Raw genomic sequence first — 25,346 nt, forward strand, 5'->3', positions numbered from 1 at the left:
GAAATATTTCTGCCCTACTGTAATGCTGCAAATTGGAACCTTGAAAATTGTACTCAGATGTGTACCAACGGATCTCAATTGCAAAACAGCATAAGGAACGAGATTTGCAAATGTAGTCTAAGGACCTAGAATAATAGTTTAAATCAGGCTGCATTAACTTGGAATTTGTCCATGAGTTGACGTTTACCTTCACATTATTTGAAAGAAAAGTCAGATTGTAGACAGAACTTTTCTTTTATTTAAAAAAAAAAAAATAACAGCACCCATCGATAGCTCAGCTAGTAGCACCGAAGACTGTAGACGTGATTTTTGAAAAAACAGATGCTTTTCCAGCTTTCCAGCTCTAAACAATAAATTCTACTGTGCTAATCCCTGCCCCACATGAACAGGTCGGGTGGGGATGGCAGGCAGGTGAGAAGCAGTAAAAGAGGTGGACACACGTGTCAACTTGGCCAGACATAATCACTAGTAGGTAGAGAGGAGACTGGGTTCCACGAGGCCAGGGAAATTACTGTCTTATCCCATCTTACAGATCAGAAACTGAAGCTGAGAGGTTACTTGTGCAAAATCCCACAGCTGGGAATCAGTTCTAAGGGATTTTTGCCCCTAAAGTCCCCACTTTTCCTATTCCACCATCTTCAGAGAGATAACACAAGATTCTCATAAAGTGGTTGATCAACAAAACACTTCTATGATTAGCCTTCCTCCAGCTGGAAGAGTGACAGCAGGCCAGGTGGCTCAAGGTTCCCCACCCCCTATTCTTTTCAGTGCCCCTCTACCGAGGAGGCTGTGCTTTTTCATCGGTGCCCCTTGGATACACCAATGTGAATGGAGGTCTCAACAGCTAGAAATGAAAGTGCCCCATCTTCCCTCACATGTCAAGGTCACCTGTAAGCATCACTGTTAGGCACTGTGCGAGGGTTCAGAGAAATAGGGTACCATTCTTGTTAACAAGCTGCTTCCAGGCTGATTAGAAGACAAGGCAGGATCATCCTTGCTTTTATCCCCCCAGAATAAACATAATGAGAATTTCAAGCAACTAGGGAGGAAAGTCAAAAGAGATATTTTTGGTCCAGGACTTTCAGAGGTCCTACAATATTAAACCACGTGGGTAGGAGGCAAACTCCCAAATGCATGAGGACATGTGGATCTATGTAGGTATGAAAACATAATTCCTTTTCTGTGTCTCCTTTCTTGTTTTCAGTACTTTCACACCCCATGTCCTATTGCTCACCTGGTGTGTCCAACTGCCTAAGCCCTACCTCGACTGTGTAGGATAAGTTTATGCTCAAGTTTAAGATAAGTTAAACTTGTAAGATGTTTATGTGTAGATAACTTATGCTTATCTTTTACTTTCGTTCCTTTCTTTCAAAACTCACCAGTCCTATTTCCCCATTCTCAGTACTCTGCTCTCTCCTGGGAAAATTCAAACTTACCTGTGGGCTCCCCCAGACAAATATTATGTGTTTACAGTTACATACAGGGAGTTGCTTTTGCTGGCAGCATTAGCCATCAAGTTAGGCTATGTAGATATTTTTAAAAAGATCACAAAAGTCACTTCCAAAGGAGTGTTTATTTTATATTCTTGCTCAGACCATATCTAAGGACAATGGTTCCTAAACCAAACTATCTTAGGAAGTTTCTTTATCAATTTTATTTCACTTAAAAAAATGAAAACAATTAATATTCTTAATGAGGCACCTACCTTGACCTTTGTTCAAGTTCTTTTTTTAAGTCAAAAAAAAAAAAAAAAAAAGACCTGAGCTACCTTGCTTAAATTAGTTAAAAACAATTCATTTTAGACACTTCAAATGTTTCAATATTTTGTGTATGACCCAATCTGCTTAATTAAAAAGAAATTTACTTTGGCTGTATCTTCAAATTTTCACTGCATTTTACAATTACTGACCCTTAATAAATATTGAAAACTGAGACCTCAATGTCTTTGAGGTCGCAGTATACCTGCACACATATAAAACAGACAAAGAGTCTTGTAGAAAAATCCTATCTTGAAGAAAGTGTGAAAAAAATGGAAGACTAAACTAAGGTTGCCACTTAAATTGCGTACATCAAAATTTCAACAAATTCTTCAGTTGCTATGTAGTCATTAAGCTATTTGCCTGGTATAACCAATCTCAGTTCACTTCTATAAACCTGTGTAAGGGTTTCATATCCAAAATAAGGTATCAATAAGAATATTGGTAAGAGACAAAAGCTAACTATAACCAGCATGAACATGATTGGATTTGATATTTCCTTAAGAAATGACCCTCCAAGGTAAAGACTTGTAAATAGACTGCTCAGACAACTATATTTCCTAAACCTTAACAAGCTATTTCTGGTGCCTTATGAAAGTAAAGCATTTTGAAATATAATTAACTTGAGAGAACTATGATCTTGGAAAATACTACATCTTTTAAGAGAAAGTACAATACTATAAGGGCCAAAACTTGATTCTAAATATAAAAATTTAATAGTAAAAATTTACCAGTGTGTTTCCATCACTGTCTAAGGGACTGGATAATTTTCCTTTAAAACTAAAGTCTTACAATGGAGATACGTGATAGTACTTCTCAGTTTTAATGATTATTTTAATTGTCCCAGGAGATTGTGTGACTCCCAACTCTATAGCAGTATAGTTACTGAGAGGCCTTCTAGTATTGATTTTATTTTGTAAATAAATTTACCTATAGGAAACACAATTTACTGACCAGATCCATGGAATTCTAGTCTACTTCTCATTATTTTTGTTATAAATTAATAAACTGAAATTATTGTATATAAATAAAATCCTTCAGCATGACTCAATCTTCCAGATCTTACTTATCCATGACTAAAATGTGAAAATTGGGTTTCAGTATCTGCAAATTGCAGGATATGTGATCACCCCATCTCTAAGCAGACACTCGTTGAGACTCAGGCTCTGGAAAGCGTCTCTCTCTTTCACTTGGCACTTGCCTCATGACCACAGCAAATGTTATTTTTTAAGTTTAAGCATCATTACTTTCACCATTTTTGCATGCAGGTTTAGGACTAATTTCTATTACCTTGTTCTCACTTTTGGAAAAATAAATCGCTCACAATATTTACACTGATGTCTTAAGAAAGCAAATTTGTAGTCCAGTAAATTTTAATAATCTGTGCCAGGCATCACTGTAGAAGGGGATAGTGCCCTGAAACCAATCAGTAAATGAAAGAGACTAACTCCCAAAACATTATGGGGCTTCCATGTCTGGACCGATAAGGACTGTCTGTGGGATAAAGAGATAACTGTTGCACTACTAACATTAGGGCATTTGGGGCGAAAAAGCTCAGGCTGAGGCTTTTGGGCAGGCAGAACATGCTTATTTCATAACCCACTTACTCACAACTACCAAAACCTATGGCCAGTTGCCTTTTTAAAAACTGTAGAAAATTGGAGGCAGATGATACTTTAGTGGTGATTAAGACAAATGCTTAATATTTCTGAAGATAAAAAGGTTTGCGAGAAGTTTCGGGATTTGCCTGCCATCACACTGTCTCCCAGGAGGAAACTGGGAGCATCCCTGTCGATTTAGAGCTTGCTATGGCCCCATCCTTCTTTCCATTTTAACTTGCACTGATGTACACAACTCATGCCCTTTAATCCTCTGTGGTTTCATCACTTAGAAGCACTATATTGAGCAGAGGTAAATAATTATTTTATGTAGGTCTAATTAAGTTCAAACTGACTAGTGTTGGCCCCAGACTTTCTGCATTCCTCGGAGTCAGTCTAATATGAGCAGTTGAATCTACTCAGTTCGACGTGTACTTGGGGGGTATATGCACCTGCTCAGGGTAGGAGAGAAGGAACTACCACTCTGCTGAGCAGAAAGTTTCGGCTGCTAAAAGAAAGTGGACCGGAACTAAGCCATCCCAGCTTGCAGGATAAAGGAAACACCCACAGCAAAGATAGTTGGAAATCAGGTTGACATGTACTCTGTCTTTACTTTTAGGTTAAAGAAAAAAGTCTCTGAAGAATTGCTATACTGTGGTAAGTGGAACATGATTTCTTCATTTTAAACAGTCCCAAATGGTATCTAAAGAATCTTTTTCCACAATAGATAAACATTAAATGAAGAATAACTCTTATCTAGTATATAAGTATATAGTATCCCACCATATGTGAAAATAACTTATGAGGTGTAATAGTTTTCCACATGTTTCTTTTAATATCTTTTAAATAATTAGCTATAGGTTATATTTTAAATGGCATCATGGAAATTTAGTTTTATTTGGGAGATAGGTTTGTCTACTATTTCTCCTTCCGCAGATCCAATTTAATTAACCCGTTCTCTTCCTCAAAAATACATCACAGAAGTATGAGAGAGATCAGATGGCTCAGGGCAATTTGCCTGTGGGGACAACTCAATGCCTAGGGCCTGTGGAGTGTGTCATTAGGATCATCTAGTATGAAGGACAATGCCTTTACCTCAAGTGAAACTAATGTCTCAGGTTAAATGATCCTAGGCAACCTTGAAGTCACTACTAAGATTTCAGGGCTCTTCCTGGAATTAATGCATAACTTTTCTTCATATTCATTCACTCACAAAACATTTATCGATCAACTGTAAGGCAAGTGTTGTGCTAGGTGTTGAGAATACCAGATCAAATGCAACAGGAGTCCTGCCCTTGAAGAGCTCATAGGCTGGTTCCAGGTTTCTTATTTAGCCCAACACACCAGTGTTATTTAAAGCTGGTTTCCATTCTGATTGACCGACACCTATATTCTACCGGTGTTTACATGTTTTGAATATTCTCTACCACCTTGCTGTCTGTAACTGTAAATTTTAGGAGCATGGAAGAACTCAAAAACATGCCACTGAGTGAGATTTAACAGAGGTGCATACAAGGCCCAGTGGGAGAATCCAGCAAGGAGTGGTGCAAGTCACATGATGGCATTTGAGAAGGCTTCACAGAGAAGATGATATTAGAGCTGTAAATAATGAAGTTTGGGAGTGAGGGGAGGAATAGGGGAAGGGACTGAAGGGGTCGGAAAAGTCTGGGCATTACTGGAACTACCAGAGCATACTCTTTTTTACTGAATAATATTTGGAAGCAGCTCAAGTACTAATACCACATGAAACATAATTAAATATAGCGATTTCATTTAGTTGTTAAAAAGACTACCTTGGGCTTCCCTGGTGGTGCAGTGGCTGAGAGTCCACCTGCCGATGCAGGGGACGTGGGTTCGTGCCCCGGTCTGGGAAGATCCCACGTGCCACGGAGTGGCTAGGTCCGTGAGCCATGGCCGCTGGGCCTGCGCGTCCGGAGCCTGTGCTCTGCAAAGGGAGAGGCCACAACAGTGAGAGGCCCGCGTACCGCAAAAAAAAAAAAAAAAAAAGACTACCTTTCACAGTTTCCCCAAATATTCAAGGACATCTGGGATCATTGTTTTAAAATAAATAAATAAGGTAAGAAAGCAGTAAATAACTGGAGAAGAGGAAAGACTGAAGCTCCAGAAATTGGTAAAGAGCTTCTTAGAAGGGCCTTCCTCTAATCTCCCCTTTCCTGGTTGCTGCCTTCACTAGTCATTTAGCTCTGGCCGAGGATGCTCGGGAGGAACTGTGGAGATGTCTTTTGGCTGCATGCCATCCTCTGAACTGCGCATGATAAAAACACTAAAGTACAATAATAATGGTAAGTTATTCTGTCTTGTTCCAAATGATTTTAAACTGTTTTGGAGAGCTTTCAAATGCTTTTGAATTAAGAAAATAATTGCAATCCTAAATTTCAGGAACGTGACAAAACTTAAAATACCCTATTAATTTAAAGTTGAGGCACCTTTCATTCTTAATACATGTTATTTTACAAGTCCTTGCATATTTCAAGGTCTAAATAGATTTTTAAAAATGTTCTTAGAGCCTTAACTTCTTTATTTTAACAGAAATAACATAGACTCTTACTTAAAGGTATAAACTTAATATATATTCAAATATCCAATAACAGAGAATGTTTCATATTAGCTTGTTAGTTAAATTACATTTTGTGAGTAAACAAATTTAGAGCTTATGAATGAAACCAGATGGAGAACCAAAAGTATCAGTGTTTGCCATATTTTGACTGCAGACAGTGACTGAGGAATTTTAGCTATGCACCATGCCTCAACCCTGACCTCCAGAGGCCGTTCTAAGAATGACGGAAGGTTTCTAACATTTAAACCTTGACGGAACTTTGTTAAAGCTATCAAATTTGTCCACGTGCTTCAGTGAATCCGTCTCAGAGCACAGCAAACAAATGAGGAAATTATCCTGTCTTAATCCAGAGAACAATTCCAAACTATTACTTTAATTTCCAAAGCAATCCTTAATATTTTCCAACTGGCTGGAATTTCTAACCCATTCAAGTGTTACAAATAACTTTATTCACTCTCCCTTCCATTCTTTATGAAGAACGATAACTCACCAATATTCTCCTTACTTTTTATTATCAGCTAAATGAAGATTACCAGCAAAATGGTTCTCGGTTTCCCTGAATGACCCTTTAATCTTTTCCTACGAGGCTCATTTTCTAATCTCTACTTTTTTTTTTTTTTTTTTTTTTGTGGTACGCAGGCCTCTCACTGTTGTGGCCTCTCCCATTGTGGAGCACAGGCTCCTGACGCGCAGGCCCAGCGGCCATGGCTCACGCGTCCAGCCGCTCCACGGCACGTGGGATCTTCCCGGACCGGGGCACGAACCCGCGTCCCCTGCAATGGCAGGCGGACTCAACCACTGCGCCACCGGGGAAGCCCTCTACTTATTTTTATGAGTCTACTCTAAGACTTTTATTAGCTACCCAGTTAACATTAAACGTCATATGTTAATGATGAAAGAGATGAATTTATTTATAATAGTTTAGGGAAATTTCATATTTCCTTACACATAAGCTACCAAAAGAGCATCCTGGAAAATTGCAGTTAATTAAATGAATTAGCTACTAATGAGATTTAAACAAACAAACAAAGCTACTAATGCAATTTAAATAACTTGAAAAAATGTTACTTAAAGCTCACTAATAATCATTACACCCTCAAAGTGTTACTTTGACATACAAATATGAACAAGATGGTGTCCGATGCTACCCAAGATCGTGTTTTCCAGGAGTTGGCTACTAAAGCTTATGCTGGGCACACGTGGCCCATATTTGAAGAATAGAGAACTTACAACCAACAGGATCAATGCTTCTCGAAAGACTTGATGATAGACACCATTTTGGCAGAATCCCACATAACTACCACCACACCTCCACCACTACCCACCAAATGTCCACTTTCCCATTCCCAAGACATATAGAATCCCACAAGCATGAATATGATCAGATTTGAGGACGTGCAGAGGGCGGGGTGGTATTATTATGACCTATCACTTTGCTGAGAATGATATTGTGATCTATAAGAAATATATGTAGAACCAAAACTAAAGTGGAGTCACTTATGTTGGGGACAAAAAGGAGCTGGCGACACAGGTGCATTAAAGAAAAGCAAAGGTTAACCTTACCTAATATCAGTTGGGAGATTTTACAGCTCTTCTCAGAAATCAGCAGAGGACACCAGCAATCTGCCAAGGTCAAAAGTCAGTTCACACCACCTCTGGACTTTTTTGTTCCCCTAAGTCAGCTACCCTGATTCAAAAAGAAAGAAGACCATCATGCAACCGGTCAGCTGAAAAAGACAAATAATTTCCGCATTTACCCCATAAAAACCCTTTAGCCTGTAAACAGCTGGGAACTCACTGCTCCCATAGCCTTGAGTTTCCCAGCTTGTCAGTCAAAACCCTTGCCATAAACTCATCTTTGGCTTTGTTTTACTTGGTGTGCCGAGTTTGGTTTTTCACATATATATTTGGCCATTCAGATGACCAAAATATATTTCTCATATGTATTTTGTCTTCCTCCATGGTTCCTGACTCACAGCTCCCCAAACCTTTGGAATTTCCTGAGTGAGTGACAAGAACAATGGCAGCATCTTTTGTTATAATATTTGGTCTCTTGTCCTCAGTTTCTGGAAGCACTTTAGAGTCATAAAGGTGAAATGGGTGTCTTGTTATATATAACAAGCCCTCTATCACTACTGGATTTATGTTAGGGAGATGATTTTGGGATAGCACATAAGGATGGGGGCTGGTTGCCAGGGGAACCAAATATTCTTTCAAGGAGGAGTATTAGGCCTGGCTTAATTGAGAACCACTGATTTGATACTATTTTAAATTTCCGAAGTTAGTCCCACTTTCTTATATCTCCCCTACCAATTCCTCTACCAAGGAAATAAAACCAAACAAATTTATTTAAATATAGTCAAGCCAAAGATGACAAAGAATATTTTCTAAGCAGGGAAAGAAATTGAAATAAATGATTGACCAAATCATCAAAATATTTATTTTTTTCAAAGATGTTGCTAAACTCAAGCAGTCCCTCTAGTGCTTGGAGTTGGGGGCACCACTAAAGGGACGGCAAGGCTCAGAATTCCTTAAGAAGTCACTTCTGAAGGTGATGAACAAGAACAGAGTAAGAAACTTTTACTTAAGAAGTCAATGTGCACTCAAAGTATTTCCTGTGTCCTTGTCAGTGTGTTTTCTTAGAATTCACTGTGTTCACACCAGAATGAAAAGAGAGGATGGCATCCAAAACCCACACAAATCAGCTTCCCAGCCCAAGGTGGGCTCGAGTCGCAGCCCCCAGCAATGGGCGTGGATGTGAAGTTGGAGAAGAGCTCTTCCTGGCATATCAAGTCCTCTCTTTCTTTGGGAGAAAATAGCACACTTTGGCCATAATAGGAGAGATTGACAAACCTATTTTAAAGGATGTTTACTGAAGTGTTTCTATTGTATTAAAGCTATGCCTTTTAGTATAATAAAAGGAGTAAAATTTTTAAACGCCTTCTCAAAAATAACTCGAGAGATAAGAAAAGTTTTGTTAACTTCTGCACCAGTAGAGGAGATTACTCTCTTGTCTCTTCCCACAAGAGACATCAGGGTCTTAAGGGTATGATTCTCTGTGAGATTAATTTCCCATCTCTTCGGTTACAGTTTGCATCTCCCAACTGGGAGGAACGTTTCGATTTTTGGTAAACATTTAAAAAAAATCAGTTCATGTTTTGCCAAGTTTGTATGGATTACCCAATTAATACTCAATATAATCATTATCTGGAAGCTGCTTTGGGGATAATCATCAATTAAATAGTTATTTTATTTTAATGAAGAGAGAAAAAACATTTTCCTAAGGAAGAATGTTTTTAAATTAATTGATGTGTTCTCCAAGTTGTAAGACGTTAGCATTCACATCTTGCCTCTGCTTTACAGCTAGACATCTCTTTTATCGTTAAGAGAAGGAAATTATGACTAGCACTCAACAGTAGGAATATCACCTGGAAAAAATGAGTCTTTATCTCATTAAGGCTTTCAGAATGACTTCTGAGATGATGATAAATTATTTCACATTCCAGGAAAAGGAGAGACAACTGTAACTATAGTTACCAAGCGTATCAGGGGCCCCTGCTTTCCAGAATAGCCTCCAGACTAAGTATTTATTCAAGTGAGTTGTCATGTAAACATACTGAGAGGCAGGAGGTTAGAGAAGGCTTTAAATGCACCTGTCACAAACATTTTAATATGCAACATTTCTTATCTTCACTTTTTTTTTCATAAAATACTATGTACTTTGGAAACGTTTTTTAAGAGATAGCCTCCCTTGAGTTGCCTAGGACAAAAACCATTAGATGGCCTTTGTTCTGGTACAACAGGTATTTATTTTCTTGACTTCACATGTCCAGGATGTAATGCTCATAGAAGGCCTTGACTTGCTTAATACTTTTAACTGGAAAGAAGGAATTTCCTGTTGTTTTAGAAGACAGGAAGTAGAAGGTCCAGCTCCCCTTGCCTCTAGAAAACACTCTCTGTACTTACTTCATGGGGATATAAAATTCCAGTGCTCTAGGTAACTTCTGAAATTAGAGATGTCTTTTCCCTGGGGCTGTGCTATAGGCTGTATTATTTATTCTACATATTGATACTCAATATATATTTGGCTTCTTCAGAGCATATAAGAACATAGGATCTAAAATCAGGTAACTGGATTTGAACACTAGATACTTCACTTACTAGATATATGAACATGACCAAGTTACTTAATCTCTTCAAACTCTATTTCCCCATCTGTAAAAAGGAGAAAATAGTAGTGTCTTCCTCTTAGGTCAGTTTTGAAGATTAAATGAGGTAACTCTCCAAGGCTTAGAATCTTCCAAGATTTCTCTACCAGTGTTAAGAAAAGAGAGGATAATCTTTCTCATTCTTCCAAGAGAATCAACAGGAAACTATTCTTTAAACACACACACACACACCTCTCCAAAGGAGAGGAGTGAAATTCAGAGTCAATATAATACCGAAGAAACTATTTCCCTAAAAAAAAAAAAAAAAAAAGTACAAAGTCCCTAAGCTACAAAGAAAATAGCCTGGGCTTCCCTGGTGGCACAGTGGTTGAGAGTCCACCTGCTGATGCAGGGGACATGGGTTCGTGCCCCGGTCCGGGAAGATCCCACATGCCGCGGAGCGGCTGGGCCCGTGAGCCATGGCTGCTGAGCCTGCGCATCCAGAGCCTGTGCTCCGCAGCGGGAGAGGCCACAACAGTAAGAGGCCCGCGTACCGCAAAAAAAAAAAAAAGATAATAGCCTGATAGCCTGATATTACTATGCACAGTGGCATGAGTTTACTTTTGTTCATCTATTTGAGATATCTGGATTAAAGTCCTAACCTCAGGCTTTTCATCCTGGTAGGGTTTTAACTCCGTTTGGAGAACTTCAGTTATCCCTAGTGCCTTAACCAGAGTTGATGGGAACCAAGGAATATGCCTAGGGCTGCCCATGATCCTCTTCCAGGAGCCAATAGAAGTCTTAGTATAAAGGAAGAGTCTTGATTTTCTAGCCAAATTAGAATTATCTTATTGTTATTAGATGTTAAATTTCAGTTAATTCTTTTTAGATTTTCTAGGTATAAATAATAGCACTGTACATTATGATAATGCAGATGCTTCTTATCTAATATTTATTCATGACACATTCTTAGAGGGAGAAATTTTATATGTACACTTTAATTACTAATGTTGTTAAAAAATAAAGGTTCAAATATTGGTCAAAAATAGTTTTGGGGGGGGCTTCCCTCGTGGCACAGTGGTTAAGAATCCGCCTGCCAATGAAGGGGGACACGGGTTCGATCCCTGGTCTGGGAAGATCCCACATGCCGTGGAGCAACTAAACCCGTGCGCCACAACTACTGAGCCTGCACTCTAGAGCTCGTGAGCCACAACTACTGAAGCCTGTGGGCCACAGCTACTGAGCCTGCACTCTAGAGCCCATGTTCCGCAACAAAAGAAGCCACCACAATGAGAAGCGCCCCCCCACAGCTCACCACAACTAGAGAAAGCCTGCACGCAGCAACGAAGACCCAACATAACCAAAAATAAATAAATAAAATAAATTTTTTTTGAAAATGACCATTAGTGTAATAGAAATAGAATGTAGATTTCAAATCACAAAAAAAAGAGTAATAAAATAATTTTATTCAATCAAGCAAAAGTCAGGGCAAAAAAAAACAAGAAGAAGAATATAATGAAGACAGCATAGTAGGAATTAAACAGGACTTCTGCTTCTGGACTTGACAGAACGGGTGGTACAAGTATCGTTCCCTCTCACACTGTAAACAACTATTAAACTGGACAAAATATATGAGGTAACCGTTGTCAGGGACTGAACAATAGGCAGCACAGGACTGTGATTCTCCGAGGAGGAAAACACACATGGTGAGCCTCATGATAGCCCTGGATTCTGCTTAGAGGTTACTTTTCTACCTTGGCTCAAGGAGGTGGACTCTAAGAGGAGTGACGGGCATTGAGGAGGCAGAGATTTAAGTTGCAAGTTGCTGAAGGGGTTGGCACTTAGAGAGAAGCTTCCAGAACTCTACTGGTGGAGGACAGGCGGAAGTCTGCATAGAGATTGAAGGTGGGTCATTGGGCTAGGCTGAATATGCACAAGATCAGACTTCGGGAAACTTAGCAGAGATCGTCTGCTAAGTTTGGGGCTAACTTTGGTTCAGCAAATTCTGAAAAGGCATTTTCCAAGTGGTTAACATTCATCTGAAGTTGAGCACCGGGGAGATATTATTAAAAATTATCTTCATCCAACCTCATCAGAAAATGTAAATAAACATAGACGCTACTAGATGGAGAAACTAAATGAGAATGCAGTTAAATTGGCAAAATAACCCAGAGTGCACAACAATCAGGTCCAAGTGTAATATTACATGTGAAGAGCTTCAGTGAGTTTCTTTAAACTTGTTTCAAGATTCACCTCCTAGTAAGTCATATTCAAATTATAGATCTCAAGTTTAGATATCTGTAGCTAATCAATATCCTAGCACATTTGCGACTCATTTCTCATTTGCGTGGGTCAGTTCTGTTCTTAATTTTGCTGGACTATCAGAGCAAGAAAAACCAGAGACCAATACTTATGAGCCCTGGTTTCCTCACATGTAAACTAGAGGCAGATATCTGTGGGATCCAAACACAAAAGCTACTGCATAAATACTTTTTGATTATTTAGACTTACACTGCCAAAGGGGGCTACAAATTGCATACAGACCATAGTTTTATTATATTTTCCTAATTAACTCATTCAACAAATTGTTTTTTAGTATTAATATATGGCAGGTATTGTTGGGCACAGGAATTAAACAGTGAATAAACCTAACAAAAATCTTAGCCTTTATGGAGCTTATAGATAATTATAGTGTAATTAAGTAAACATGACCTAGAGGATTGAGTTGGCTTATTTTCTTTTTCTCCTGGCTGATATTTTTAGGAATAAGTTACCCTGGTTATTTTTTTCATGCTTTGGCTTTATTCCTTATCTTAACAATTTAGGCTGCTTATTTAAAAAAGTTACATTTGATTTATCCATAATAGCCAAGTATCAATAGTTTTAAACATGTATAATATACTTAAAAATTTGTACATACTGAGAATTTATTCTGAATTTAACTCAAAATGGATAAAAGTATCTCACCTGTTCATCACAGTTTTATTAGAGCAGGTTTTATTTTTTTGATTTTGTTTATACATATATTTAAATTTTTCTACAATGATTGTATGGTGCTTTCTGTTAGAAAAAGACATTATTTTTAAGTCTTTAAATATAGTTCCTTATACTGTCTATAAAAAATTAGGTCATGAATAAACATAAAACTTGCTTTTAAAAAAAATAATAATTTTTGAACCTAGAAGTCTACTATAACCTAAGCAAATAACTATATTTATATATTTATATTTATAACTTTGCTTAGCTATAACCTAAGCAAATTCTGAAATTTGTTGAGGCCTCTTTGGCTGAAAAATTAGGACATTTCTTAAAGCAACAGACTGGAGAAAAACGTTTTTGTGAAATATACCCTGGATAAACAAGGTTTAACTTAGCCTTTTCTGATGTGCGCTGCAATATATTTTTATATGAAGGAACACTAATCTGTATAAAACAAGTTTTCTGTTGCATAAATAGAAATGCCATTACATCAGTGACAACTGTCCTGAGTTTAAGAATTGCCCTGAATGAATAGTGAAATCCTCCACTGTTAACACTCTCCTGAAAGGGACTGCTAAGGAATTTTTCTTTTTGGTGGGGGGGGCTGCGTTGGGTCTTCGTTGCTGCTGTGCGCGGGCTTTCTCTAGTTGCGGCAGCGGGGGTTACTCTTCATTGCGGTGAGCAGGCTCCTCATCGTGGTGGCTTCTCCTGTTGCGGAGCACGGGCTCTAGGCGTGAGGGCCTCAGCAGTTGCAGCGTGCAGGCACAGCAGTTCTGGCTCACAGGTTCCAGAGCGCAGGCTCAGTAGTTGTGGCGCATGGGCTTAGTTGCTCCACACCATGTGGGATCCTCCCAGACCAGGGCTCAAACCCATGTCCCTTGCATTGACAGGTGGACGCTTAACCTGGAATATTACTCAGCCATAAAAAAGAATGAAATAATGCCATTTGTAGCAATATGGATGGACCTAGAGATGATCATACTAAGCGAAGTCAGAAAGAGAAAGACAAATACCATATGATATCACTTATATGTAGAATCTAAAATATGACACAAATGAACATATCTACAAAACAGAAACAGACTCACAGACATAGAGAACAGACTTGTGGTTGCCAAGGGGGAGAGGGGTGGGGGAGGGAAGGATTAGGAGTTGGAGATTAGCAGATGCAAACTAGTCAAAAATACTGAATCACTATACTGTACACTTGAAACTAATATTGTAAATCAACTATACTTCAATTAAAAAAAATCAAACATAGAGTGTGTTCTCCATGGATTTTGTGTTCAAAAAATATTTTCTGAACACCTATATGTCTGGGCACTGTGGTTGGCGCTTGGAATTTGAAAGGAAATAAGATAGACAAGATCCTTGTCCTTTGGGAGATAGATTAAGAATAAATTATGTACATATTTTGATAAGTGTTTTAGAGGAAATAAATGGAAAGCTGAGCAAGATGGATAATTTAGGCCAAAACTCTCCTCTGGTATAAAGAAACATCAACATAACATTTCACCAAGGAGTACAAATCAAGGTGGACTTGCACTTCCAATGTGTCATCGTGGTGCTAGTGTAGGGTGAATTGTGCCCCTTCCCCAAAACTGGTATGTTGATGTCCCAATCCCAGTATCTGTGAATGTGACTTTATTTGGAAATGGTGTCTTTGCAGATGTGATGAAGTTAAAATGTGGAAATAATGGACTAACATGGGTCCTAATCCAACGACGAGTATTCTTATTAGAAAAGGAAAAATTGGACAAAAACACACACAGAGGAGAAAGTCATGTCAAAATGGAGGCAGAGATGGGAGTTATGTACCCACAAGGCAAGGAACACCAAGGATTGCTGGCAACCGCCAGAAGCAGAGAGGAGTGTGGAACATACACTCTCTAAGAGCCTCCAGAAGAAACCAACCAAGGTGACACTTTAACTTTGGACTTCTGGCTTCCTCAACTATGATAGAATACATTTTGTTTGAAGCCACCCTGCTTGTAGTACTTTATTATGGCAGGACCAGGAAACCAAAATAGGTGCCAGTGGCTTTATACAAGGGGATGACCACATAGGATGTTTTCTCGATTGTACTGTGCAGAATATCATTTTCAAAAGAGAGAACAAAACATCAACAAAAAGGAAAGATTGATTTATATTGGGAAGACCAAAACTAGCTAAGAGTCCCTTCAGTTCTTGAAATTCTCTGACTCTTAAACCAGAAAAATTGTGTAGTCGAGCAATTATCCACTCAATTAGTCCTCACGAGATCAACTTACTAACACAGGAACCCACTGAAATGGGGCATGCTAGCCTCGCAGTCTGAGTTGGGATGGCTTTACTTGTGCTCCTTGGTGAAATATTATATTGATGTTTCTTTATACCAAAGGTGAGTTTTGGCCTAAGTTATCCATCCTGCCTATCAAAATCAACAAAACCACACGTGTTGCGTAAACATGACTTTAGTGTTCATATAATTGTGTTTTTTCAGAGTTTAAATACTTAAAATCCTTTAAACCAGGGAAACCTTCGTTTCTCTTCTGGGATACATATATTTCCAGTGTAAATTTTTTAAACAAAGAAAAATAGCATAACTCTTTTCAACAACTATAATTTAAACTTGAACCAAATAAAAGCGATTTGGTATCTTCTTGGAGAGACATGCTCCTACGAAGCAGAAAAGGAAAAATAGAAATAGTTTTAAAACAAAGAACTTGATTTGTTTAAGACAAACATAAAGCAAAACAGAAAAGGTAGTGCCCCCAACCAAACACCACAGAAAATGTCAGCATAACAGAAAATGTCAAAAGAGAAAAAAATCTAACCTTTTTTAAATCCCATTCATTTCCCACAGACTTTAAGAATCTTTCCTTTTTAAATAAAAATTTTCTTCCTTTTTCTTATTGCAGGAAAGGATATAAATCAATCTGGCACTGCCCTATAAAACTCGGACTTATACTAAACAGAAGCAACAAAAGTGTGAACTGATCTTCCCTTTCCCGGTGCTGCCTTTCCTTCAAGGGCCTTAGCGCATCAATAACAGAGACCACTTAACAGTCCAAGGTCATGCAATAGAGAACAGAATGAGCCTTAAGTTTAAGTCCACCCTTCCCTTTGCCCAGGGCGATAGAGCAGAGTGGAAGGGCTGCCATTTGTACAGCCCCAGGGGTGCCCTTCCTATCACATAATCTAGTTTGCAGTGTATCAGCAGAACGGTTCAGAGCTAAGCTTTCCAGGGAATAGGTGGGAGCCGGTGTGGCTTCATTACTTATTAACCATGTACCTTGGCAAGTCTTAATAGTTAACCTCCTAAGCCTCAAATTCCTCATCTATTGAACAAGATAATAATATTCCCTATTTCATAGGATTGTCAAAGGGCATAAAATAATGCAAATACCTGGCATTACAAGAAGGAACTCAACAAATCACTTATGTATTGTTAATATATATAAGCTTAGGAGATGGAAAGTGAGAAAAGGTTAAACCTCCCTTCTGGGTCTCTCCTCTACAAGTATGTTCATATATTTGTTCCCACCCCACTTCCTGACATTCTCATCTATTTTGTCCTCACAACACTTAATTAAACAGGTAAAACAAACAAAAAAAAAAAACCAAAAAACACAGCTAAAGCTCCAGTTATGAAAGTGATATATGCCCTTGATAGAAGACAGCTGTTGCCTAAGCTACTTATGCTGATAGAGATTCAGCTTCCAATTTCCAACAAGCCTTAAGAGGCATTCAAGCCTCTGCATTGATGTTCTATCAGTGGCCTGGAGAAGCGACCAACACGAGTGAGGAGAGAGTGAGTTAAAGACACACGTAAGCTGGAGGCTTCATGTATGCTCACCAATAGATAAACATTTGGGGAGTTAGTAACCATTTGAGTGTCCTGTCTGCCAAGACTGTGGTGATTTTTGACCAAAGAACCAAAAGTCTCAGGCACTCTGCTGGTCCCTCAACCACTAAGCCTAAAGATGTGCACTGAATTGCAGCTACATTAAATGTATCTCTTTACCCATGAACCAACACAAAAGAAGCAGGCTGATTCTGGGTACCTCCCTTAAATGCCAGCTGGTGCGTCAACAAGCTTGGAATGGAGCTGTTGAGCCAAGTATCAGTTTTCCTCAACAAATAGTCCTCTGAATATGTGCTCCATTAGATCTATGTGAAGGGATCAACTATGAAAGAGTTTGCTACATCACCATGTTATCAGTGTCGTCAGCATCATTGCTAACTACTTGAGTGCCCCCAAAAGTAGAGTTTGAGACAAAGACTTTGGGAGGTGATGCCAGGGAGGCAGAGTAAGCAGTAAGGAGAGTAAGACAGAGCAGGGAAAAAACCTGGTAAAGTAGGTATTGTACAGCTGGTTATTGCTGTGAGCAACTGGGATTTAACCTCATTGGGAACCCTTGGCAAACCACCTAGAACGCATAAAATCACAGCGCAGCTGACATCACCAAGAGACAGATGGAGATGGAAGAGTGGGGAGATGGGGAGAGCAAGTTCTCCTGTGAAGTCAGATTATCAAAGGGAATGAGCTGGGCGGAGAGGAGGTGGTGGCCTCAAAAGCAGTGCTTGAAATTGAGATTATAGACAGTTTCACTGTAGTTCTTATGTTAGCTCCCTTATTGTAGGAGAGCTTCTTCTCTCCTGGTGAGAAAAGGAAGCTCAGAGTAACTACTGCCCCTCTCTGTGCCTTAACTCACTCTACCCCTGAGCAGGTTAATGGTTTATATGAATGTAAATTTGGAGGAACAACCCATGCTTCACTCAGCTCCACCCTTTTTCCTTTTGGAAGTACCTCCTTCCAGAGAGTACCAGCTCTCCCGTGCCCTCATACTGTAAGGATGCAGGGCTACCTCTGTCATGGGAGGGAGGGGAAGAAGAAAGGCCCGCTCCTGCCCAGTGCTGCTAGGGACAACATGCTTCCTAATTCTTGGGTTCAAAATTGGAAGTTCACTTGGCTTACGAACCTAAAATTCCCATGGAAGATGGGAAAGGGGATTGCTGCTGAGAATTTGAAACCCCAAGCTGACCCTATTCTAGGATATATGCCTCTTCGAGGTGGTAGAATCTTCAGCTTAAAAAAGAAAATTGGGGGGCTTCCCTGGTGGCACAGTGGTTGGGAGTCCGCCTGCCGATGCAGGGGACACGGGTTCCTGTCCCGGTCCGGGAGGATCCCACATGCCACGGAGTGGCTGGGCCCTTGAGCCATGGCTGCTGAGCCTGCGTGTCCAGAGCCTGTGCTCCACAACGGGAGAGGCCACAACAGTGAGAGGCCCGCGTACCGCAAAAAAAAAAAAAAAAAAAATTTTTTTTTTTTGATTAAGAAGAACAAGTCTAAGAGTCAAGTGTGAACCTAGAACCCAAATAGGAAAAAGCCTTCTTCTCATAGAGGCTAATCTAAAGGGATAAACAGGACTGTTTTGAAGCCAAGAGTGGAAGAGGGTCTGCTATCAAAATAATCATAAACTCATCACTTAGGATCTAGTATGCTTGCAGGGAATACTAAAAAGAACATGGTTTTGGAGTAAAACAAAGATCCCAGTTCTACTTTTGCCATTTGCTTGTAAGCTTCTTTAAACCTTATTTTCTCATCTGTAAAATGGGGCACTAACACCAAACTTGCCAGGATATTATGAAGATTAGAAATGTGTGTGTAAATGTATGACAGCATCTTACGTTTACAAGGTAATCACATAATAAATGGAATCTAGAAGATGTCTCATTATAAAATGAGAAAAGTGATAGAGATGGACTGAAAATGACTGTGCCATGATTTAAACCTATGCCAAGAAAAGGAAGTACAGGAAACTTGCCTCAGTTGGATATAGTTTGCTTTCCCCAATTATTCATAACATAAGGAGGTTTAGTTCTATCCTAGAGACACGAGCCAGCCTCACATGGGCAATGTGGGGAAAGTGGGCCTCCTGAAAGAGAGGAAGCTGGTGACTGTGGACCTCAATAGATGTCTCAAGGAGTTAACCTGAGTCCTCGGGCTATAGCAGATCTGAGAATATACCTAGCATCAGTTTAAAATCTAAATATGACAAAATACGAACTCTGTCTAAACATTTCATTTTTGTTTTCTGAATCCTTATTAACAGATACCCCTAACTTAGACTCCACTGAAAAAATATTCATGAGCCTATAAACGTCTTTTGAAATGTACTCAGCTAAATCAAAATATGTTTAAGCAAATCTATTCCAATCTTTGGTAATCCCCATATACTAATATTTCTCTATTTTAAATAATTTAAATTAGAAATTTCACTAACATACTGAGATTAAATGTTAATCAATATGGTAACCGTGTATAAAATGAATTTTGTCATAAAAACAAAAATATTTATTCGTTCACTAAATATTGACTGCATGCCGAATAAGTGTACTGATCTTGGCACCAAAGATACAGCATGCATGCCCTTCTTTTGGTTTCTCCTTGATGCTACAAAGATTCAGCTGCAAACCAGTTTGTTCAACTGTAATTCAAAAATGGTGAATCAGGGCTTCCCTGGTGGCGCAGTGGTTGAGAGTCCGCCTGCCGATGCAGGGGACACGGGTTTGTGCCCCGGTCCGGGAAGATCCCACATGCCGCGGAGCAGCTGGGCCCGTGAGCCATGGCCGCTGAGCCTGCGCGTCCAGAGCCTGTGCTCCGCAACGGGAGATGCCACAACAGTGAGAGGCCCGCGTACCGCAAAAAAAATAAAAAAATTAAAAAAACCGGTGAATCAATCAAAGGGTGATTGGAGAATTGTGGCAGGTTTTAGAGTCCCATCAAGGAGACAGTCTCGTGTAACAAACAAAGGATAGACTCTCCTTCAGAGACTTAGACCCTAACAGTTCCACTTTTTAGGTTTTTTGGTAAGTTACGTACTGACTCTGTACCTCAGTCTTGGTCTGAAAGATGGATAGAATAAGCATCAGAGAAAATTTGTACAAAAAATAATTTTAACTAGATTGCAAAAGCAACCAATTATGAAAAAATTAACTAGTGAATGTGTTCGTCTCATGCCTTAAAGAAGACTTACACTATGAAGATAATTGATTTAATTCACATCATCCGCATCTGCCTTTTAACACTTCAAAAGGCTTCTTCCTACTTTTGATGTTTTCTTGCCAAAGCATGTTTTTTTTCCAACCCTACTGCTATTATCTGGATGGCAGACATTTCTTTCCTACCAAACTAGAGAGAAAAATTCACTAGATTCATTTAGTTTTTCTCTAGGTATCTCTAAAAGTTACTAAAGTAAACTTTATCTCCACATTTATTTTAATTAATCCCTATTCAAGGATTTTCTCTGAGAACACAACCACAGCTTTTCCCAAGGATACCATCACTGACTGTCTGTCAGTTACAAAGCAAACCCTTTCGAGTTTGCTCAGGCTGCACACTTATATAACCATTTCATTCCAAGGATCACTGAGACCTTTGCTGGCATACACACCACTAAGCAAACACAACGTATGGAAATTCAGATTGACCCAAAAGATAAATATAATATGGAGAATATTTTTCTTTACAAAAGGAATTGCTATAGGCTTTGTTCTGCCTATGCTGATGCATATCATCAAACACATTTTAAAAACATTATTAAATGCTACCTGTAAGTTCACTCTGTCAGGTGCAGTGGAGAATGACTGACTGCCCCCAAGGAATTTACAATTAGAGCGGGGTAGAGCTATGTAAAAAACTAACTGTATCTCAAAAACTTTAAATCAATTAGAAATAGGGGTTCAACCAACATATTGTAAATGTGGAAAAAAGAGAATAATACATTCTGATTGAAATATTACTGAAGATTTAGTAATTATCATATGATATGATATGATATGATATGATATGATATCATTATCATATCATAAGCATTAACATATCAGAAACATTCTGATAAGCTGGTGCAACAGACTGTCTTGGTGGCCTGCTCATATCTCCTACCATCCCTTTTACTGGTTTGGTTGATGTACCCAAACCCTAGTCGCTGTAGGGTGCTTCAGCTAACAGTTCACACCGCCAATCCTCCGTGGAGGCGTGCCTGTGGATGACTGAAGCTACCTTTTCTTGTTTGTTTTATTTTATTTTAACATCTTTATTGGAGTATAATTGCTTGACAATGGTGTGTTAGTTTCTGCTTTATAACAAAGTGAATATACATATACATATACACATATCCCCATATCTCCTCCCTCTTGCAACTCCCTCCCACCCTCCCTATCCCACCCCTCTAGGTGGTCACAAAACACCAAGCTGATCTCCCTGTACTATGTGGTTGCTTCCCACTAGCAATCTGTTTTACATTTCATAGTGTAAAGATGTCCATGCCACTCTCTCACTTCGTCCCAGCTTACCCTTCCCCCTCCCCGTGTCCTCAAGTCCATTCTCTACATCTGCATCATTATTCCTGTCCTGCCTCTAGGTTCTTCAGAACCACTTTTTTTTTTTTTGATTCTATATATATGTGTTAGCATACGGTATTTATTTTTCTCTTTCTGACTTACTTCACTCTGTATGACAGTCTCTAGGTCCATCCACCTCACTACAAGTAACTCAATTTTGTTTCTTTTTATGGCTGAGTAATATTCCATTGTATATATGTGCCGCATCTGCTTTATCCATTCATCTGTCGATGGACACTTAGGTTGCTTCCATGTATTGTAAACAGAGCTGCAATGAACATTACGGTACATGACTTTTTTTGAATTATGGTTTTCTCAGGGCATATGCCTAATAGTGGAATTTCTGGGTCGTATGGTAGTTCTATTTGTAGTTTGTTAAGGAACCTCCATACTGTTCTCCATAGTGGCTGTATCAATTTACACTCCCACCAACAGTGCAAGAGGGTTCCCTTTTCTCCACACCCTCTCCAGCATTTACTGTTTGTAGATTTTTTGACAATGGCCATTCTGACTGGTGTAAGGTGATACCTCATTGTGGTTTTGATTTGCATTTCTCTAATGACTAGTGATGTTGAACATCTTTTCATGTGTTTGTTGGCAATCTGTATATCTTCTTTGGAGAAATGTCTACTTAGGTCTTCTGACCATTTTTGGATTGGGTTGTTTGTTCTTTTGATATTGAGCTGCATGAGCTGCTTGTATATTTTGGAGATTAATCCTTTATCAGTTTCTTTGTTTGCAAATATTTTCTCCCACTCTGAAGGTTGTCTTTTCGTCTTGTTTATGGTTTCCATTGCTGTGCAAAAGCTTTTAAGCTTCATTAGGTCCCATTTGTTTATTTTTATCTCCAGTACTCTAGGAGGTGGGCCAAAAAGGATCTTACTGTGATTTATGTCAAAGAGTGTTCTGCCTATGTTTTCTTCTAAGAGTTTTAGAGTGTCTGACCTTACATTTAGGTCTTTAATCCATTTGGAGTTTATTTTTGTGTATGGTGTTAGGGAGTATTCTAATTTCATTCTTTTACATGTAGCTGTCCAGTTTTCCCAGCACCACTTATTGAAGAGGCTGTCTTTTCTCCATTGTATATTCTTGCTTCCTTTATCAAAGATAAGGTGACCATATGTGTGTGGGTTTATCTCTGGGCTGTCTATCCTGTTCCATTCATCTATATTTCTGTTTTTGTGACAGTACCATACTGTCTTGATTACTGTAGTTTTTTAGTATAGTCTGAAGTCCAGGAGCCTGATTCCTCCAGCTCCATTTTCCTTTCTCAAGACTGTTTTGGCTATTCGGGGTCTTTTGTGTTTCCATACAAATTGTGAAATTTTTTGTTCTAGTTCTGTTAAAAATGCCATTGTTACTTTGATAGGGATTGCACTGAACCTGTAGATTGCTTGGGTGGTATAGTCATTTTCACAATGTTGATTCTTCTGATTCAAGAACATGGTGTATCTCTCCATCTGTTTGTAACACCTTTAATTTCTTTCATCAGTGTCTTATAGTTTCCTGCATACAGGTCTTTTGTCTCCTTAGGTAGGTTTATTCCTAGGTATTTTATTCTTTTTGTTGCAATGGTAAATGAGAGTGTTTCCTTCTCTTTCAGATTCTTCATCATTAGTGTATAGGAATGCAAGAGATTTCTGTGTATTACTTTTGTATCCTGCTACTTTACCAAATTCATTGATTAGCTCTAGAAGTTTTCTGGTAGCATCTTTAGGATTCTCTATATATAGTATCATGTCATCTGCAAACAGTGACAGTTTTACTTCTTCGTATCTGATTTGGATTCCTTTTATTTCTTTTTCTTCTCTGATTGCTGTAGCTAAAACTTCCAAAACTATGTGGAATAATAGTGGTGAGAGTGGACAATCTTGTCTTGTTCCGGATCTTAGAGGAAATGGTTTCAGTTTTTCATCACTGAGAATGATGTTGGCTGTGGGTTTATCATATATGGCCTTTATTATGTTGAGGTAAGTTCTCTCTATGGCTACTTTCTGGAGGGTTTTTATCATAAATGGGTGTTGAATTTTGTCAAAAGCTTTCTCTGTGTCTTGAGATGATCATATGTTTTTTCTCCTTCAATTTGTTAATATGGTTTATCACATTATTGATTTGCATATACTGAAGAATCCTTGCATCCCTGGGATAAATCCCACTTGATCATGGTGTATGATCCTTTTAACATGCTGCTGGATTCTGTTTGCTAGTATTTTGTTGAGGATTTTTGCATCTATGTTCATCAGTGATATTGGCCTGTAGTTTTCATTTCTGTGACATCTTTGTCTTGTTTTGGTATCAGGGTGATGGTGGCCTCAGAAAATGAGTTTGGGAGTGTTCCTCCCTCTGCTATATTTTGGAAGATTTTGAAAAGGATAGGTGTTAGCTCTTCTCTAAATGTTTGACAGAATTCGCCTCTGAAGCCATCTGGTCCTGGGTTTTTGTTTGTTGGAAGATTCTTAATCACAGTCTCAACTGAAGCTATCTTGACGCCATTTGCCCCATTGCCAATGGCCCATTATTGACTAAACAGGAGTCTAAAAGCCTCTCTTCCTGTCTCAAGGTGGGACAGTGCTTGTGGTGCAATTTACATTCCAGCATTCCCCACTGTATCATGATGATGACTCTTCCTACAACTACCAGGGATTGGTTTCTTCCACAGCTTCTTCCCCTCTACATTGTTTCCACCCCTCAGATTTTACCCTGAAGCAGCTACAAACCCTGAGCTTTATCAGCTGGAACCAGGAAAGTATGCCTGGGAAGGATGTTAAGGGTGCTGGACCAAGGCTGGCAAAATGTAAGCCTGGATAAAGCAGAGTTTATCAATATGGGGGCCTCTCCACATTAGACAGATTTTAATGTCCTGGTAAGAGCCCCAGTCCTAAAGCACTGCGAGGAAGGCTCTTAGACACTTGGGAAAGTGTTAGCTCCCATTAAATGGGTAGCAATACCAGAACTGTCCTGGCAGAGTATGAAAAAGGATCAAAGGCTCAGAGGAGTGGGCTTGCTAGAATGGGTCTATTATATAAGTCCTCAAACTCCTAGTGGACTGTGTTTTTTGGAATTCTCAGAGGACTCTCCTTACTTGGTGGACTAGCTACTGGTCTCAGCCTCAAGGAACAGACCCTGAGGGCAGCAAGCCTTGTCCTGTAGGGTGGATCTCTCCAGAGTGTATTTTAAAGGGACCCCTGTTGAGTGTGGCCAAATGGACAAAGTCTGAATTCACAGATCAAGTTTCCTTTAAAAAATAAAAATATATGGGAAATAAGCAGAGAAAAATAGAAGGGAACTTAAATCCTTCCAAGAAAATCAGTGAGATTGGAAAAATGATTCTGAATTAATCAGAAATGCTCTCTCCTCCTTAGAGAAAGGCAGTAACAATGGACATTGATCAATTCCAAGGTTTTGTGTCAGGGCCAAGTCAGGACCTGCATCACCCACTCCTTCACTGTTCAGCCTAGCATCTTGGAGTGGGAGATTAGGGACTTGCTATGTAAACATGAGACTCTGGAAGCAGCACAGAGCAAAACCTCTACATGCCCGTGAAAGCTCTTTCCCATCAGGAAGGAAAACACTGTAGATGGTACTGAGTGTACCATAACAAGAGCAATTACAGCGAGAGAGATTACAGCCTCAAGGATCAGTGCTTCTGTTACTCTGTCACAGAAGGAGCATTTGGAGTCATTGACACATGGTGTGCTGGGAAGGAACATAATGTTAGCCCCAGAGATAGGTGCTCCATAGCCATGAAAAGTATGGCCCTCCTCCTAGCAACATCTGTCACCTTTGCTGTGCCCAAAGTGTTGTTACTGTAGCTTTTTTCAGAATATATTTTAGGCTTTCATTTTAGACAAGATATCACACGCACATCGCCATCGACCCCATTACAGCATTTGCTGAG

At 39.2% G+C, this 25,346-nt stretch overlaps 1 protein-coding gene across 1 annotated transcript in view; it reads right to left on the reverse strand.

The window, feature by feature from the left end:
* Positions 1-2,735: 2,735 nt before the first annotated feature.
* The window catches only part of IQUB (IQ motif and ubiquitin domain containing), a 131,226-nt gene continuing 108,615 nt past the window's right edge, over positions 2,736-25,346 (reverse strand). Inside the window, exons 13-14 of the transcript XR_013829936.1 lie at positions 7,497-7,620; positions 2,736-5,300 (exon numbers count right to left, since the gene is read on the reverse strand). The gene's annotated coding sequence lies outside the window, so the exon portion shown is untranslated. The remainder of the gene's footprint in view (positions 5,301-7,496; positions 7,621-25,346) is intronic.

This window comes from Stenella coeruleoalba (genome assembly GCF_951394435.1).
Source record: "Stenella coeruleoalba genome assembly, chromosome: 9".
NCBI lineage: Eukaryota > Metazoa > Chordata > Mammalia > Artiodactyla > Delphinidae > Stenella > Stenella coeruleoalba.